The 17,281-nt window shown below is 43.0% G+C and overlaps 1 pseudogene across 1 annotated transcript in view; it reads left to right on the top strand.

Moving 5' to 3' along the window:
- The window catches only part of LOC144826528 (sulfotransferase 1B1-like), a 373,545-nt pseudogene that overhangs the window by 295,786 nt on the left and 60,478 nt on the right, over positions 1-17,281 (top strand). Inside the window, exon 4 of the transcript XR_013609838.1 lies at positions 5,169-5,266. The product of XR_013609838.1 is annotated as a sulfotransferase 1B1-like (transcript). The remainder of the gene's footprint in view (positions 1-5,168; positions 5,267-17,281) is intronic.

Here is a 17,281-nt window from a genome sequence, read left to right as displayed (position 1 = left end):
TAGATCAGTGCCATTGTGATGTAGAGCCTAAATATTAAGTTTGAAATATCATGGTATTAAATATCGGTCAATATATCGTGAGTATCAACCTATTGAGGATGGGAATATCGAGGGCAAGTAAATAGTTGAGTTTTACTTTAATAATTTTAGTATTTTTTTTTAACAGAGTTTTACGTCGCGTAAACTTGACCCAAATCGGGAATCAGAGCGTTTTACATAGCACCAGTTTCATTACACGAGGACACATTCATTAGGTCACGCCTACGCATCACGCATGCGCTGCATTGGAAAAAGACCTTCAGTCATTGGCACAGGTTTGCGGGCAAAAAAGTGCACCTGTTGCATTGCTTCCAATGGCAACGCGTGCACGTCTGGCGATTCCCTTGCGGGAGCGAGCCTTGAAACCATATTGTTCCTGCTTGCTCCCTCAAGGGAAACAGGCACAGTCCCCTTCCTATCCCCCCTCCCCTTGCTGCCAGCGCGAGGCACGCGCTTGTCTTTTTTAGATCCATTTCACAGGGAAGCAACTAAATGAAAGAAGGAAAGAGAGGTTGTGAACTGTTTCTCCAAGTCACGGTTTTCAGTAAGTGAGGATCAAGACAGAAAGAGAGGGAATAATAGGAAGAGAGGGGGCAGCTGTCATTACAGAAAAGAAGAGGACATTGTCTGTGTCTTCTCTGGGCAGTAAGGAAGAGACAGAGTCCTTTTCCTTCTCTGCCCGAAACCGAACATCCATGAAAGCACGTGCTGTCTTGCTAGTGTGCTTCTATTTCCAGATCTGTTTTCCATGTTGTTCATTGCCATAGATGTGCTTCTCTCTCACCTCCTCCTTGATGTGTTTGCCCTTGTGTGCTTCTGCCCTCCCATATTGCTTTCTCGCATGTGTGCGTCGGCTCTCCTAACCCCATGGTGCTCTCTCTCCCCCTCGCATGTTTGCTTTTCTCCCCCGGTGCTCCACATTGTTTTCTCTCAAATGTTTGCTTTTCTCCGTCCCCTACCCATGCCCTCTTTGTTGCATCCCCCCACCTGCAGCCCTGTGTTGCATCCATCCCCGCTCCCAGCACCCTATGTTGCTTCGCCCACCTATGCCCTCTATGTTGCTTCTGCCCTCCAGCTTTGCTTTTGCCCTCTGTTTTGTTTCCTCATCCACCCACCTGATTTAAAAAACGATTTTGCATTTTTTTTTCTTTTATTTACCTATGCAACAGTAAATAAAATGGTGAAAAAAACAGCCACATCATTTTGTAGGCATGTGCAAGTCTACAAAGCGATGCAAGCGGCCGCACCTAAAGCTTTATTTTTTATTAATCCTTAGCCATGCTGCACAGCATTGGAGTTGCTATCCTGCATTGCAATAAGCCTTTGGCAAAGGAAGTAGATCCCAAAGGAGAGACCTATTGGCTTCACTGAAGCTTGTTTTTGTTAGGCAATGGAAGATTAAGTGATTCGCACAGAATCAAAGGATATTCAGCGTCATTGTTGAGACTTGAACCCAGTTCTGCAGATTCGAGGTCGACCGCCCTAGCCGTTAGGCCAACTCGTCTTCCCATTCGAGGTCACTGCCCTCAAAATATTGATGACTGAAATATTGTGGTATTTAATGTTGTTTATTAGGAGGTGTTTTATTATGTTTTTGATGTTTGGTAATATTTAAAATACATTGTACAATTTTGAAGATCGAAATGAAGACTACAATTTTTTTATTCAATAGTAAGTTTTTATGTCATTATTTATTTTATCAGAATAAATAGCATATGTGAAAATTAAAACATATTAAAAAATATATATTTAAAATATAATTTTCATTATCGTTTTCCATATTAGTTGTTTTAAAATAACAGTCACATCCTTGGACATACGCCTTTAACCTGATATTCTTTAAGCTGGAATATTGATAGTCGACATGGCATGCCCCATCCCCAGTTATATCCTTGCAGACCAGTGTTCGTATGACTGGAGTTTGAATTGACGTTGGCTATGAACTTAAAATTTTATTTCATCCTCTCTTTCCTTCTATGTTTCTTATTTTATACGTGAAAAGAAGTATATTGCAACTATTTTTACTAATTGAACAATAACGCCTCAATTACGCATTCATTATAGTTAAATCTCTCTGGACATTGCTCCTGTCCTCTCAACATATTAGAGTAGGTCAATACTTATGCTTATCTATGAGCCCTTGTGTCACTTTTACGCTGTTGGTGCGTCACTTTTTGTGATGCATCAACGACGTAAAAAATGTGCCATGTTGCACCCTATTTAGAAAGTGATGCATCTAGGCAGATGCATTACTTTGTAAACCCCTGCGCCACATTATACCTGCGCCAGGTATAATGTATGTAGGGTGGACGATACCCCGCAAAAAGCCTCGTAGAAGTGGTTCAGTGAAATCTATGATATTTCAGTGCTCCACTTCTAGGACTCCATTGTGTCAATATCTCATGCCTGCCTCACAGCAGGTGAGAGACTGACGCAGGCCCCATGTAGAAGGACACATTGCTGGAGTTGCATCTGTTTTCAGACACACCCCCAGCAATGCGTCACTTTTGCGTCTACAGATACATCAGAAATACTGACATATCCGTTGCTCCTTCCGACATAATGCGTCATACAGTAAATAAGACGCATACATCATGTCGCAAGGAGGGTGTAGTGAAAACTGTTGCATCACTGTTTTCATGCAGTGATGCAACAGTTTTCATAAATAAGCCCCATAGATTTCCTGATGCGCAGGTGAGACCACAAGGTGACTCTCACAAGTTGAAGGGGGATGGCTGTGCTCCATTATACACTCATCAGTAATATAAGACAGCCCTCTTTTCTCTCTGTTCACAGTGAATGATCGCTATCACTATTATCCTGTATGATGAATGTTTATGTATGTTAACATGAGAAATTTGCTAATCTCAACACTATACTACGCTTCCAGTCTGTGCTTTTTTATTCAGTGCCCTGATAGAGAAACGCAACTTTTAGGACCCGATGAAGACCTCTATGAATTACGTCACTGTCTCCTGAGGTTGAAACGCATCAGTATAAATTAGCTGAGGAGTGGTTGCTTTTAAGATTGTTTAAAATGAATCATAAAAATACAATTAGGTGAAAGTGTACTCTAAAAATAGAAAAAAACAAATGAAAATGCTAAAAAGGCACTGTTGGTGAAGCATTGATGTATATTCACCCGGTACATATGTCTCAGTCATATATAATCTCGAATAGCAGATTAACAAGCAAATGTGCTCCTGACAACTGCTGCAGGCATCCAGGATTATCAGGCTAGAACTACTGGGGGGAAATATTGTTTAGTTTGCTTGCAAAACATTGCATGCCATTACAATGCGGTCATTACAATGACCGGGTTGTTACATTACATACGATTACATCGCAAGTCATTACAATTTGCTGTAGGGGACAGAAGGAGTTGGATTTACAATTCAACACCTACCCTGTTGTTGCACAAACTGGAGTAGGAATAGTAAATTATACTATTCCTAAATCCAGCGTGCCCCCTACAGCAAGTCGTTGTAACGACTTGAGATGTAACAGTATGCGATGTAACAATGCGGTCGTTGTAACCACTACGTTATAATGGCATGCAATGTATCGCCTGCGTAAAAACGACATACGCTCCTACTGGGCCGAGATATAACTGCCTTATCATATTAGTCACAGTAATTCATGAACAGTGACTTGTACTGCTCTCTGTGAGTGACTGGGAATCAATGAAGAGAACAAAAAACAGGTGGAGCTGGATAGAAAGAGCAGGTGAAGCATAGACTTAAAAAACGGTACCATTCTAGACATGGTGCACTCCTTTAATTTCATATCAAAAGTCAGAGCAAGAGGTGAAATGTGTTCCAAAATGTTAAAACTGAAGGTATTCCTGGGTCAGGAGATATAGGGGTATATTATCAAGGGGTTTATCTCCGCTTTTTTGGCTTTAAAAGCCAAGAAAGCGGAGATAAAATTATCTCCCTATTACCAAGCTGTCGCTAACACCAGTTAGTGACAGCTAATAGGAGATAGCGACCATCTTGGGCCCCGCTTTGCATGTCAGTGATATTTATCACTAATGACATGCAAAGTTGGCGTGCCAAGATGTTAGCGACTGGAAACAGTCGCTAACATCGCTATCTCCTATTACCAACTTTTGGAGATATTCGCGCTAAGCGCGAATATCTCCAAAAGCTAACACCTGCCCTGAGCAGTTCTTCACCATGTTATCCAATGGGAGGTGGATAACATGGCTAAGATCATTTGCTCGATAATGCATGAATATCGCTGACTTTTCAGCGATATTCATGCATTGCAGCCGTTTTTTATCGCATTTGCGATAAACCTTGCTAATAGCAAGGTTTATCTGCGATAAAAATCGCCGATGTGCGGCGATAATTTTTGTCTCTAAACAAGTTAGAGACAAAAATTATCGCTAGTTGTTGGTAATATGCCCCATAGTACCGAAACTCTCTCCCAAGGTTGGGTAATTGGGAGAGCTAATTTTGCCAGATTGGCTTATTTGGTCTTCTTGATCTATTCTGTACACAAGCCCATGAATGGAGGAATGGTTGAATGCTCAAATACAGACACTAAGGGGCAGATTTATGAGGCTCTTGCGCCTCCTTGCGCCGCAATTGCGTCACGTAATGTGACGCAACGGCGACGCAAACAATGCACCCTATTTACAACGTGACGCATCTAGGAGATGCGTCACGTTGGAATCCCCTGCGCCATAAGGAGGCGTTCCTGCGCAGGGGGGGGCGTTCCTGCGCAGGAACGCCTCCTAAAAGTGGCTGAGTGAAATCTATGAGATTTCACTCAGTCACTTTCTACGTCAATTCCCTATGCCTGCTTGAAGCAGGCGTAAGGGTGACGCACCATACATTGAACAGGTGGCCCCTGTGCATTGCAGGAGTCATGTCGCACTTGCGACATGACTCCTGCAATGCGCCGCCCGTGCGCCGAGAGATGCGTCACGCATCTTCACTGCCTTGCACCATGGTGCGCCGCATCATAAATGCGGCGCACCATGGGTGGCAGAGCAGTGGCGCACTGTGGCGCATGTTAACTGGCGCATCCCTGGGGATGCGCCAGTTAACATAAATCTGCCCCCATGCCTAGTCTATATTCTTCGTGCAGTTTTTTAATCCCTTCAAATCTCTCTTTGGCAGGTACTGAACTGCTTTCTCAAATGCCGTCACCTAGATTACTATGGACTCATCTGCCTATAACTCACCTTCCAAAGTCTTTCTGGGAGAACAAGTGTAAGGTAATGTTTTAAGGCAGCATTTCTGCATAGGTTGCGGTGTGCCCACAGTTTTAATACATTATTTTAAACTCATGATTCCTTAGTAAAATCTATAGCAAACAATTATGCACACCTTCAATCGCATGAAATTATAATTAAAACATTCTGAATAAAACGTACCTCTTTTATTTAAAAACTATTTTATTGAGAACATTTTGTCTCAAAGTGCAATAGATATGTTCCTATGATACTATTAATTTATAAAGCGTGCAATTATGAAACTTCTTAGCATAAAGAAATACACCCACAAAAAAACAACACAGGCCATAAAATACTAAACAAGTTTAAAAAGTCACGTCTTCAAATATTTCAAAACCTCAACAAACTAGATTGGCGCAAAGATCTGAAGGAAGAGTATTGCAAGCCGTGGATACTGCTGCAGAAAAGGTGCTATCACCCAACTCGACTGTTCAAAGTTTAGGAACTTTGAGAAGAGACTGACGTGTGGTGCACTGATGATGGCCAGAGGCGCGCCATTTGAATTCACTGTCAGAAAATCAAGGGAGCTTAACAGGTAGATCTATGTGTATTCACCTTTTATTTGAAGAATATTCTTTGGTGAGGAGAGCTAGTGAAATGCCGAAATTGCACTATTGCCCTCATCCTGTATGAAGAGGCAGGTGATCAACCTATTCTTCTAGAATGGGGGCAGTCGCCTGATAGCCAGTTGCCTATCAAGAATTGAACGTGTAGGGGCAGATTTAGGTCGGACTTGCGCCACGTTTACGCCGCCGTTGCGTCACGCAACCGCGCGGAAACGTGGCGCATCTCTGTGACCTATTTACAACGTGACGCATCTAAGCAGATGCGTCACGTTGTAAAGCCCTGCGCCACATGAAACCTGCGTCAGGTTTCATGTGGGCGTTCTGTCGCAGGGTGGGCGTTCCCTCATAGGAAAGCCCCGTAAAACTGACGCAATGAAATCTACAAGTAGTCAGTTTTATGACGCTGCTGGGACAAATCCTTACGCCTGCTTGAAGCAGGCGCAAGGAGTGACGCACCACGTTATGTATGGGTGGCCTCTGTACATTGCAGGAGTTGCGTCGCACTTGCGACGCTACTCCAGCAATGCGCCGCCCGTACACCACAAGATGCGTCACGCATCTGCCCTTCCTTGCACCATGGTGCGCCGCATTGTAAATGCGGCGCATCTGTGGTGCCGCAAGAAGGGAATTGCGTGACGCATCAGTTCTGGCGCATCCCTGCTGATTTGCAGAGATGCCCCAGAACTCATAAATCTGCCCCCAAGAACTGCAGAAATAGCAGATGTGCTGTCCAGGGCCGTCTTTAACACTGGTGTTTGTTGGCGCCCCCCCAATGACCACCTCTGCCACGGATTCCCTCACTAGCACACTTTAACAGTACCCCTCAAATCTCCATATCCACTGTCTCTCAGATTCGTTTATTTTTAGAGCACCACTCATACCAGTCTAAGGTGTCAGAGCATGTTACATCACACACATTGCACAGAGCCAATCATATGTGTGTAAATCAGTTTATAGTAAAGGTTACATGATACATGACTACAAGGTGTAGTGTAGGAGAGACATGTCTTATAGGAGATAGGAATAGTTAAGTGGCTCACGCGATGGGCAGCTCCTTCAACGTCTTGAAAGTGTTCTAGTACTTTTAGGTTGTCTTAGAGGTTGGTGGAGTCTGTGACAGACGAGTCTTCTAGATGAAAGTTGAGGTCCTCAAGGAACATGAATGATTCAAAAGTCAGAGCAAGAGGTGAAATGTGTTCCAAAATGTTGAAACTGAAGGTATTCCTGGGTCAGGAGATTAAGGGGCCGATTATGATGGCGGACGGACCTAAGTCCGTCCGCCACCTTAGAGTAGGAGGGACCGTCCGCAGGGGCTACGGCGGTCCCTCCGTGCAGATTAGGATGTGACCGCCAGGGTGGCGGTCACATCCTCAATCTTTTGCGGCGGGTGCAGCTTCAAGCTGCACCCGCCGCAATGTTTAAAATGCATACATTGCATTTGTATGCAGAAAGCGGCAGGCACCGCGCGGTGCCTGCCGATTACTGCATACAAATGCAGGGGGGTACCATAGGTACCCCCCATGTGCACCCCACAACCCCCTTCACCCAGGGGGCCCGCAACGGGCCCCCGCAGTGAAGCTCCACATGCTTTTCCATGGCGGAAAACCCGCCGTGGAAAAGCATTTCTTTTGGGCATCCTAATATGGCTGACGGTGTCTGAGATACACCGTCACCATATTAGGGCTTTTCCGCCGCGGTTGTAAGCCAACCGCAGCGGAAAAGCTGCGGACGGAAACCAGGACCCACCAGCCATCCTAATGTGGCGGTGTGTCTTTGGTGGGTCCGCTGCGGTTTTTCCGTATCCTCCGGGCCGGCGGTAGCTTCCGCCGGCCCGGAGGATGCGGAAAAACCGCTATCCTAATCTACCCCATAGTTCTGAAACTCTCTCCCAAGGCTAGGTAATTGGGAGAGCTAATTTTGCTAGATTGGCTTATTCAGTTTAGGAGAGATGTATCAATGCTCCTCATTTAAACTGTAGCCTAACCAGAGCACAGTGGTGCTCCTGGCAGGTATATATGTTGTAATATATATATATGGGTGTGTAAACACACACACTGTAATAAGACACATGTCATTTAACTTTCCATGCCCTAGGCACATTGAAGGCACCATTTACAACAGACTTATAGGGAAGCTAATTAGGCCAATTGGGAAGTTCCAATGTACAGCATGTGATTTATAGTAGAAGCACAAGCGTTTTACAACTGTTGAGCTATGGAAAAGTGCACAAAGTACTATCACCAGCACAAGTAACCCAGAAAAATGCAAAATATCCGGGGTAACCATTCAGAAAATGCACATTTGCTACAGCGGTGGTAAACTTTGGGTAACCACGCAGTAGGTATAGTGTTATTTGCTCGTTAGGTGGAACATAAAGAAACATTGGCTAGTCAGTCGGTCTAGCTTTTGCAGCCAGCCTTTTGATATTGGTAATGCTTGTTTTATTTTGTCATGAATTTTGTAAAACTGTATCGCTGGGAACTTGACAATATCAATAGTATATTGGTCTCAAACAGCACACCTTGCCATTGTAGTCTCTTGCACTGAAGGAGTGCACTGAAAGATCAGAATTGCATCACTCACTTGAAGTTAGCCAGTGGCTGAAGTTGACTGACCTACTGCCCCATGTTGTGTGCTGTTGCGGACATGGGAAAAATTAATGTGAATGACACAACAAGAGACCAATGGATGAAGTAGGCTAGCTGAAAGCCCTTATAAGTATATTATACATATAACTTTAGTTAAATTAAAATATCATGGCTACAGCAAGACCTAAAACTACTGAAAGGTTTCTCTGGAAATCACAGTGTCAAGCACACTGAGGGAACACAATTGCGCTAATCAGGAAAAGTGAGAAGGGGCAGTATGTATTGATTTCTGCACATTGATGGCAGAATGGTACTTAAATTTCTACTGATGAGTAACAGGTTTCTGAACTGCCTGCAGACTGTTAATTGCTTTTTTGATCAACTCTAAGCCCACTTAATTGCTTTGAGAATGCTGAATGGCAGACATAACTTAATGTGCTTTGTGTTTAGCTTGGTGTCGAGATAATGTCCTATAGACCTTGCCTAAGCAATAGCAATCAGTTTTCATGTACTCTTATTTTGTGGACTAAGGGACAGTTTTCTGTCAACATGGACATCCACAATTAACAGCTGGCCAGCAGTTTTTATATTAGTTTTGAAAAGGTTTCAAGCAGTTTAGGCACATACTGTAAGTTCTGTAGTATCTTCATCATACAAACAGTTGTCATCTATAAACAAAAGGTAGAATTGACGTGATGTACCTGGCCAGGCAAAAGAGAATTTTTATGTAACCTTTAGTTTCAGGTTGGAACAATCGATCTTCAATTCATGTCGGGATCCTTACATTAGCGATTGAACGTACTGCTAGGTGAAGAAAATAGTGATACTGACCAGCAGCGGCCCGTGCAGGTAAGAGTGGTGAGGCTGAGTGGGGGGGATTTTGACGGACGATGATGAGGGAAAATTCGCTATTTAATTCTCCATCTTCATTGTCCGTCAAAACCCCCCTCCCACCCTACCTCAGCCTACACAGGCTGCGGCTGTTACTGATCATAAAGGTGGCTGGTAGCTCTGATTATTGAAACTCATCCAACATACGGGTCTTAGCAGAAAAAGGACCTTTACGTAGCATGATTGACAGGGTTAAAAGTCAACTTCACCTTTAAACCATACATTTATTATCACATTATTCCTTCTCAGACACTCTTCAGATAACACCCTTGTTCACTGAGGCCGCATGTGTTTAATGTAGTTTCAATTGATCATGTCTGGCATCCTGTATCATGCTGAATGAGGAGGTAAGTAAGGAGCAGGAAGGAGGCAGATGGCGTAAGAGAGGGAGGAGATTATTCACTCTGATACTTGTGCCCCAGCTGTAACTCCTCCTGTCCGAAAATCATCTCTTGCGTATTTTTATCTCCTCCAACCCACCTATCTCCTTCAGCTTGTCTATTTCCTCCTTTGCTCAATCCCTCTAGAGACTTACTCTCCCCCTCCCTCCAACTTCCCCTGCATCTTTAACTGCCCTACTGCTCTTTACTCTCTCCTGACCAGTGCTTCCCACCTGCAGCCGAGATCTTCCATCATCTGGCAATCTCTTTGTCCCAATCACACCTCTTGCCATCTCAGCCATCTCATTTTCCTGTTCTACATCTTCCCCACCCTGCCTATTACTGTCACATGCAGTGCTTTCGGTCCCACAGTTATTCCTCTTGGTCATGTCCCTTGAAGTATCAATAACAGTACTTATTGATCATGTAACTTAGATTTGCTGTCTGGTTCCCTGGTTCCTGTGTTAGTATTTGTGTGTTTATTGGAATTTCAAATTTTCTCTGGCAATGGAAGAGAGGATTTGAGCATAGAGAACATTTCATTCTCATTGGAATTAATTCCGTTTTTATGTTAATTAACTATATTAAGAGAGGGTGTAACAGGATCACTAACATGCATGTCATCACCTAATTCTCCAAAATAACCTTCCATAATTCCCTTACTCAAGGTGAAATATGTGCAATATTTTATTGAACTACTTTTGGCCACTCTGGACTTTGGTTTTACTGAAACAATGGTTTATATAAAGTAAAATAAAAAATATGACATGAAGTCCAAAAAAAGCTAAAGGATGAGAATATTGCAAAACATAATAGATTTCAGAGCCTGGAACTAATCTTAAGAAAAAAGATTAAATAAAGTACATAATACATAAGAGTTGCAAGGACTCTGTCAAGGTGAAAAATAAAACAACACCAATTTCTCACATCTGCTGCGTCTCATTTAAAAGTCATAATGGCCGTGGTTATCCTGAACACATTAAACATCAATGGGGTAACCCTGTTAACCTCAAGACTTGGGTAACATAGAGTACAAAAAGAACAATGGTCCATGGCGAGCTTTGATCAAACTGGCCTGACAGAGCCAATTCTTTAAACTATTTAAGGGCTTGATGGGCAACCTTTAATCACTTGAAGGTTGAGAGGGTACATTACACAGAGGGCTACATCCTCTTGAAGAGCACTTGGAGGAGATTCACTCAGACAGCCAAGCTTATATTATAAGGCTTCACGCTTCTCCCGATTGCTTCTTTTCTTGTCCTGATGAAGAACCACACAAATGTTTCAGAATAACCACACAACTTTGGTTCGAAACGTTGATGACTTATTTAGTACTTGCCTGTACTGATTCCAAATCCCTGAAGGGCAACCAAGAATAATTTCCGCTTGCCCTGTACAAACGGGTCCTAAAAATGACTGAGACAGGCTTTAGAAGATTGTTGTACTGAATCTGTATTTTGTGTTCTAAGTCACACTCCTTCACTTGTTGCACTGCACGAGCACCCTCAGTTTGCGCTTATTGAGCAGCCACCATCATTTTCTATGTAAATATCTTGATTTATAATTGTTTTAAGACATGAAAAATACAGTAACTCAGACATTTTCTTGAGTGTACATTACATACTGAGCCAGATGTACGATCCTAATTTGCGGTCGCAAGCGGGCAATCAGCAGTTTGCGTCCGCAGTTTAGGCCATGGCCATGTACAAACCTCATTTTGCAAATCGGTACATTTTACAGATTAGTAAAATGAGGTTGCAACTCGCTATTAGGCAGGGGCCTGCCAAGGGCATTCCTTCCTAATAGTGACTCGCATTTGTATGTATGAATGCTTTCCAACTGCAGTTGTGGTCGCAAAACACTCGCAATTTACCACCTACTTCAAGTAGGTGGTAAACCATTCGCAAACGGGAAGCAGTCCCTAGGAGACCCCATACTCTTTGTGAATGGGTATAAAAACATTTTTTAAGGGCAGGCAGTGGTCCCAGGGTGAAAAATTATTAAGCATTTTTATGTCAGATCACTCTGGAAAATCTGGCCAACTTTGTCTTCAATCCATGACTGGGATTTATAGTGGAGAGTATCCCAATATTTTAGGCATGATGACTTGAAATAAGAACATTTTGCTTATTATTTAATAAGACCAGATCTTATTTTCAATGGACATAAATTACTTTTTATGTTTCACAATGTTTACAGCTGCAGTAATGTGGGTATTCCAAGACAACTAAAACACGTCGCGTGAGAGGCTATTTATGAAAGAACGCTCTTTCAGAATCACTGTTATTTGGACATCTACAATATAACTCCCCATTAGAAACTTTAGGTACAGTAGAGGTCAGCTCTGCTACCATAGAGTATAACCTATCAATCAATGCCCCTAGTAGGCATGCCAATTTAAACTGAAAAATTATTTTGGGAAGACGATGGAGCGACAATAGGCTGTCTTGAGCACTGCAACAATAGCCAGGCTTGCAAAGCTATGTACCTTAACAGATGAGCAATAATCACATCATCTGCAAGATGTGTAATTTTCCAGTTATTGTATCTCCATCAACAACTCCAGATCCGCACACAAAGGAAAACTGGGTTAATCCAGATTCGCTCTACGTATATGAAGTACAGCTGATTCTCTGATTGTCATTAGTGAAGGTGATAGCATATCTCATGAGGGTTTTATTGGACTCTCATCCAAATAATAGATTAAAAAGTCCTGTGACTTCTTAATCTATTGCAAATACATGACCCGGGGGACTGCAGAAGGAGAAACTGAAGAATGTGTGAGGCCCATTGACCTCTCTTTGTTTATTTTAGAATCCCGCCTAATCCTTATTATACCTAATTGCATGATGGACTGGACCTCTACAGATTAGATTTAGAGGGAATCTCTTGATTCGTCTGTTGGTCCATTGTTTCCTCTTGGTTACTCAGTAGCCACTGCCTCTTGATGCAAAGTAACTAACTTAAATGTAACTATTCCAAATCAGAGGTTATAACGTGTAGAGAATGGAAGAACTGCCAACCCACGTCCATTTTTCCACAGGCACTCATATACCATCAGTGATGTAAACAGAAGTGAGAAACTTCAGACCCCAGACTCTAGCACCTCCCCTCTGCATCACTACATGCTGAAGAGTAGCAAAAAAACATAAGAGCAGAACTCTGGCCCCCACGTACAGCATTAAAACAAAGCCCACATACATATTTGTGCTCAGTGATGGCCTCTTCTTTGGGCATGGAACAATTGTATTGGCGCCATTTTGAGGGAAGTGCTCAACTTTGGTAGGTAATAGGTTTCTGTACAGCAGACAAGCTTCTCATTGTTATAGAATGGGATGGGAAGATGGACGAGGAGGTAATGGGGATGATCACACCAAACTATTTTTATTAAGTCAAATCCCACACAGTGTTCCCTATTCCATGCAGATTGAAGCTTCCATTTACCATCTGCTTTTAGCAGGTGGTAAATAGGAGTGTGGAGGCCAGTTGAGGGCAAAGGGTGGTGAGTTTTGAGAGAGCCAGGGAGACGTGAAGGGTATGTGCTAGTAAGGGGTTGCATCATATGCTCCCTCATGCTATTGGAAGAAGTCTGGTGTTTTTTCCGGCCAGATTATCTAGTAGTTCTGGTTAAATTGGATCAGCAGTTTCTGCCTCTGGGAAAGCAACTCATAATTGGACCCTAAGTGGAGTTTTCATGAAAGTTGTCTTGCAGAACTAAGAACTAGGGGAAATAATGGGCTCAAATCTGCACACGTTTGCCACTTGTTAGTATCAGAGGGAAAAAATGTGGTGGTGTTTTCTCTCAGCTGCAGACCTTGGAGGTAGAGGGAGGGTATAGTAAATGTAGTTCCAGTTTGGGTAGTCTTTTCTCCTCCCCCATTTGGGAGTATGTGGGTGTGTGAGGGTCTGGCCGCAGCTTTGTTAGCAAGCCCAAGCCGGAAATTGTCTGTTTCAGAGTTTGCTTTCCCAATAATTTAAAGCCTGGAGGCATCGGCAAACTCATAGTTGTCTCGTGCATTATCCCGCCTTGGGATGTCCACAGATACTGCTCAGGCAACTCTTAATGAATGCCTGAGTGTTAGACTAGATCAGATTGTCAGACACCACTCAAGTGTGTATCTCTCAGTTCATGTTTGTCAATTGTCTGCCTTTTCCCTGAAAATCCTCAAAGGTCCTCAATAAGTACTCCTCTTTTTAAGATTTCAGTCATCCCACTGTCCACACCGATTCACTCTTTAAAGCTCACATTTCATTTGAAATAACCCAGATACGTAAAAGGGATTAAAATATGATATCTTAATGCTGGCACCCAGAAGTCCGCTTACACTTGCAAATGGAATCTGGATAAAATTGATGTTCTCGCTCTCGAAAGTGATTCGGGCAATTGTACCTCCAACCTTTTGCCCTTTGGAACTAGGCCTATATTCAGACATCCTCCCTTTCAGTTTACATCCTTGGGCCTTTCAGTTTACATCCTTGGGTTCCCCTCAATATGTCACTCACTCTTACCAATCCGATTGCACAAAGTGCAGTCACCTATTTTCTGCACAGACAATCATGAGAGAAAGACATCCATTGCTGGCGTGTCTGGTTATATCTTCCTACCTTGACTACTGTAGTTAATTTTGTATTGGTCGTTCCAAAGGCTAGTACTATCCACTTCAAATTATTTCATGTCTTACAGGTCGATTCTAGGTCGCCGGCTCTTTGTTTCCATTTTAAACCTGTCATAAATGTGCCATGGCTGTCAGCTCTATCTGTATAAAATAAGGCTTTTCTTTTCATTCAGTATTGAAATATTTGGAGCTTCATTTAGAGTTTGACAGAGGCGGGCGAACCATCAATAAACAGCAGGTCTATCACCCTCCACCATTACTTACTTTCTACCATATTTGGACTGGTGGTTTGATGGACGAAATGTCATCATCTGTCCACAACCTCAGTTGCATTTAGTTATTCCAGTCGACTGTGAGACTGCTGAATAACAACAGCCAGACCATTGAAAAGCCAGTGCACCTTTCACCTTCTTTGGAGTTTTTCAGCATGAATGAATGAATGAATGATTATTATATACAGCGCAAACAAATACCCGAAGGTGTCAAGGTACTGCAAACAGTTATACTATCTGATGGGAGCAAAGAGTCTTCATGGGTCAATTTTAACAAGGCAAAGAGCCAGGTCTTCAAGGCTTTTCAAAAACGAAGATGTGATTCTAAACAGGAGATGAATGGAGGAAGAGTATTCCAAAGCTTAGCCGCTCCCCTTCCTCCCCATCGCGACCTCCTGTACCTGGGAACAACAACAAGCCGGTGTTTGTTAGCCGACCCCAGTTGTCTAGCGGGGACATATCGTTGAGAGATATGCCTAATTTCCTCAGGTCCTGAATTATGTAAAGCCTTTTGCACAATGCACAGGGCTTTAAACAGAATTCTTTTTTCTGTTGGGAGCCAGTGTAATTTTTTTGATGGTAGCCGATATTGAATGATATTTAGGAATATCTAAGAACAGCCTTGCCGTTGCATTCTGCACCAGTTGTAGTTTATTGATGGAGGCCAATTTATGTCTAAGTAAAGGGCCTTACAATAGTTCATCTTAAATAGAATCAATGCTACTGCAGCTTGCTTCCAGCGGCCAATGAAAGACATGGAATTATCTTTCTAGGGGGTCTTATGACGCAAAAGCAAGATGACACAATCTTATTAACCTGGTGATTAAAAGATAGGTTGATGTCAACTATGACACCAAGATTCCTTGCTGAATCAACTGGGCAGGGACATGATCCCAGTATTTCAGACAACCATGAATGTGTCCGGGGGGGGGGGGTGCTGATTTCCAAACATTAGAACCTCTGTTTTGTCCCCGTTTAATTGAAGGTAGTTGTTTTCCATCCATAATGCCATTGACTTTATGCAGTTGTTAAAATTGGCAGCTGAGGCCTCTATGTCTTCAGTAATAGACACGATTAATTGTGTATCATCTGCATTGGGTATTACCTCCAACCCAAAGGATCTGATCAATTTTGCTAATGGGGAGACAGATATATTAAAGAGACTGGGGCTCAAAGAGAGCCCCTGTGGATCTCCACAACAATTAAGAATGGGATCCGAATAAAATTGGTCCATATTGACTATTTGTGTTCTGTCAGTTAGGAAGGAAGGTAGAAACTTCAGGGCAGAGTCTGTCACCTGAAGTCAGTCAATCAGCTTGTTTGGAGTGATGGTATCAAATGCTGAAGACAAATCCACTAAAATCAACAGCACTGTTTGTCAGCAGATCAATGTCCAATCATCTATAGCTCTGCTGAAAGGAAAAGTTACCAATGACCAAACTATGCCCACAATCCCCACTCAAAGAACATGTCCTTGCTACTACAAGTTGTGAGGGGCTATCTGACACTTGGGTCCATCACTTCTTACAGCAGTGGCTGCCGTGCTCAGGTAATCTACAAACCCTATATGCACCTGACCACCTTCCCCTCTTCTACTACCAAATCTAACTGATGATCCTGGAGTAAAAGAAGACTAGAAGTCCCAAGGTCAGTCTATCTTTGCACCTGTCCTCCTGCTCAACCTGACACCAATTGACCTAACAGCTCTTGGGGTCAAACAAGCTGCACACCCCATGACCAATTCCACACCCTGTCCCTTCACTACTACATCTGTTTGGTGCTCTTGGTGTAGTAGTACAATAGTGATAGATATTCCATGGTTTACCCAAGCACTTCCAATGCTCACTCCACTACATCTAACTAGGGCTTGTGGCTACACACCTCCCAACCTCACCTAGTTGGACATTTTGCTGTAAAAGAAGAATAGAGTTTCCATGGTCTATCATTGTCATCCTTCCCACTCTGCTACATCTGATAGGGCTCTTGGGACCAGGAAAGGTTTAAGACCCCTTCAAGGCCATCAAAATGCCTTAAATATCCTAGGACAGTCTCCGTTTTTAGAGACCTGACCCAGTACCCCTTCAGTTTTGACAACTTATCTATGTTTAAATCAACATACATTGTCATATATACATTCCAGCAGGAAGTTAGACACTTTAGGCATGAGGTAAACAAACCAAAGGAAAGAACTAAAGAAAAGCAATGGGTGCCATGATGGAATGAACAGGATAGCAGAACTGATACCAGTGTGGTTGAAATTTAGGATGGATTAAGTCACAGCAGGAATGTCTCAAAGCACCACAGTGGCCATATCCAACCCTCAAACACCATCACCACAAAGTAGGGATCATACCACTGGGTCATGTGCACCTGGCCACTGCCGGCCACAGGAGGCTGGAAGATCATGCCCAAATTGCAAGCACAGGCTGATTCAAATATACATAGAAGAGAACACTCTCGAAGATCACCAAAGCATCTCGAGTTCATCTTGACCTCCATCTCTCGGCATCGCCAGACAACCTCCTGATACAAGACAACTAACCCTGTCCCTCCCTCAAACTCAGCAATTATTGAGCAGTTGAGGTGGGCTTTGGTGCATCCCTAACTGAGCTCAGTGTCTGTAGCTTCAAGGAAGTGATAACTACCCCATTGCTGCCATTCTTCAAAGGTTATTTAAAACACCT

The sequence above is a fragment of the Lissotriton helveticus genome, chromosome 3_2, assembly GCF_964261635.1.
Source record: "Lissotriton helveticus chromosome 3_2, aLisHel1.1, whole genome shotgun sequence".
Classification (NCBI taxonomy): domain Eukaryota; kingdom Metazoa; phylum Chordata; class Amphibia; order Caudata; family Salamandridae; genus Lissotriton; species Lissotriton helveticus.
This window is presented reverse-complemented; position numbering and strand designations above follow the sequence as displayed.